This window comes from Octopus sinensis, unplaced genomic scaffold (assembly GCF_006345805.1).
Source record: "Octopus sinensis unplaced genomic scaffold, ASM634580v1 Contig04523, whole genome shotgun sequence".
NCBI lineage: Eukaryota > Metazoa > Mollusca > Cephalopoda > Octopoda > Octopodidae > Octopus > Octopus sinensis.
In genome coordinates this window covers 17,501-20,000 of record NW_021827530.1, presented here as the reverse complement: position 1 = coordinate 20,000, position 2,500 = coordinate 17,501, and the positions used below count along the sequence as shown (strand labels likewise).

Genomic DNA, 2,500 nt, shown 5'->3' with positions numbered 1-2,500 from the left:
CAGCAAAGCAATTTGAACGAGGTGGCTCTTTAAGAGCCCATGGCTGAACTGATTATCAATGTACGTTGGAATCGGGTGGTGGGTGCGTTGAAGATATTTACAGGTCAGGCGGCGGTCAAATCGAGTAGGTGAGAGCAAGGGGTGTGGAGATGTTCTGTGTGACCAAAACTAAGATTCTGAATATTTTAAGAATACTGGGTGTATTTTTTTGGGGCGAGACAAAAACTACCTAGAAGCATGTATGTGTGTACTGGCCTATGTGTGCGCGGCCGTATGTTGGTAAAGGCGCTACATAATGGTCACTGCTGAAAAATTCGTCAGGCGGCAGAAAATATATATATATATTATATATATATATATATATATATATATATATATATATATATATATATATATACATACTATATATATATATATTTATATATATATATTTATATATATATATTTATATCGCCATGATGATTCGCTAGCTTCTGCACGCATTTTTTTCTCTCCTTGTTTCTCTCCGTGTTTCTTTTCTGTGTATCTTTCTGTTGAAGAGCGTAGGCTCGAAACGTAAAAGACTTGTTTTATTTATATTCCTGAGCGCCATACTAATACAATTGTTTGTTTGTATTCCACCTGCCTTCGTCTTTTGTTTATTTTCATAAAGCTTCCCGTTATATATATATATTTATTGCTTCGGCAATACATATACTAAAATTGGAACGATACAGAGAAGATTAGCATGACCCCTGCGCAAAGATGACACGCAAATTCGTGAAGCGTTCCATATTTTTTTTTAGAGGTGGTGAGCTGGCAGAAACGTTAGCACGCCGGGCGAAATGTTAAGCGGTATTTCGTCTGCCGTTACGTTCTGAGTTCAAATTCCGCCGAGGTCGACTTTGCCTGTCATCCTTTCGGGGTCGAAAAATTAAGTACCAGTGACGCACTGGGGTCGATGTACTCGACTTAATCCGTTTGTCTGTCCTTGTTTGTCCTCTCTGTGTTTAGCCCCTTGTGGGTAGTAAAATGAGATTTAAATTCCTGGATTTTACTGAAGAGAAAGCTGCAAAATGGTCTCCTTATTCAATCCGAATTTGGAAATTTGCGGCCTTTGAAACATGTGTAGAAAATAATAAAAGGAATTCTGTAGAATCTTCGTTCAGCTCCATTTCTTCCCTTCACTAAATATATTAAACTTCAATTATCCGCGCTAAGGCACGGTTTGCGACACCCCATGGTCGTAACTTCAACCGTGTTTTTTCTGTTGTGATTTTTGCTACCCAGGTATCGGTTAAATTTTGAATAATCCGTAACAAGATAATTCATTTATCCATTTCAATAAATATATATATATATATATATATATATATATATATAATAATATAATATATATACACACACACACACATATATTGTCTGTCTATCTATCTATCTATCTATCTATCTATCTATCTATCTATCTATCTATCTATCTAGTTTGTTAATTAAATGTAACTGAAGCTGATAAAGTGATCGTACAGATATCAATCTATATTATGCAGAACAAAAAAGAAAAAGAAACGTTCATTTTTAAGCTCTTTCAGAATCTATCAAATATTCATAAAACTTAGATATTACACAAAGAGTTCAGATAAAAAAGGAAATATTGTTTTGATACAGTTCTACATTTAAGAGATGAGGAATTATGCACATTATTTACATTTGACGGATATTTGTCCTCACTTTGTTCGTTGTTAGCACAAAGTTTCGGCTAATATACCTTCCAGCCTTCATCAGGTGTCTTGGGGAAATTTCGCGCCTGGGTTCTCATTCCTAAGGTATTTTTTCGATGTTGTTATTATTATTATTATTATTATTATTATTATTATTCAAGTCACTGCCTGTAATCGAACTTGGAATGTTGGGGTTAGTAGCCTGCGCTTTTAACCACTACGCCATACGCCATATGGAGTGAATTTTTAGGGCTTATAAATCTAATATTTTCCCATCATTCCTTAATACTGGTTCCCATATGCTACTCATATCTGCACTCGGTCTGCTTAGGAGGTTGTTGTGTCCTAGCATATGCGCTGCTTCTTTTCGTTTTCCTATTTTCCAGTGGGGTTCTGTGTCTATTATTTCAAATTCACCCCACGGGAGAAAGTGGTCTCCATTTTTCCATACATGATCAGCTATACCCGATTTATCAATATCTCCTCGTGTCACAGCTTTGCGATGTTCATCTACCCTTATTTTGAGGGGGCGGCATGTTTCGCCTTTGTATAACCTACCACAGCTGCATGGGATGGAGTACACGAGGTCTTTAGTCATATTCTCTTCTATTGGTGATTTTTACCCGAAGGAGATATTTGCGAAGTGCTGTATTACTCTTGAATACTGTCCTGATGTCATTATGGGCCGCATAAATTTGTATCTTTTCGGAGACGCCTTTCACATAGAGTGGACAGACTGTAGACAGTTTTTTGGTTTTATCCTCTCTTTTCTTCATAATTGGAGCAGATAGTATGTATTCTAT

The 2,500-nt window shown here is 36.3% G+C and overlaps 1 non-coding gene across 1 annotated transcript; it reads left to right on the top strand.

Annotated features, from left to right (window-relative positions):
- The first annotated feature begins 674 nt into the window (after positions 1 to 674).
- LOC115227547 lies at positions 675 to 779 on the top strand. Its single transcript, XR_003883134.1, has one exon. It is a non-coding gene; the product is annotated as a U6 spliceosomal RNA (small nuclear RNA).
- The last annotated feature ends 1,721 nt before the right edge of the window (positions 780 to 2,500 follow it).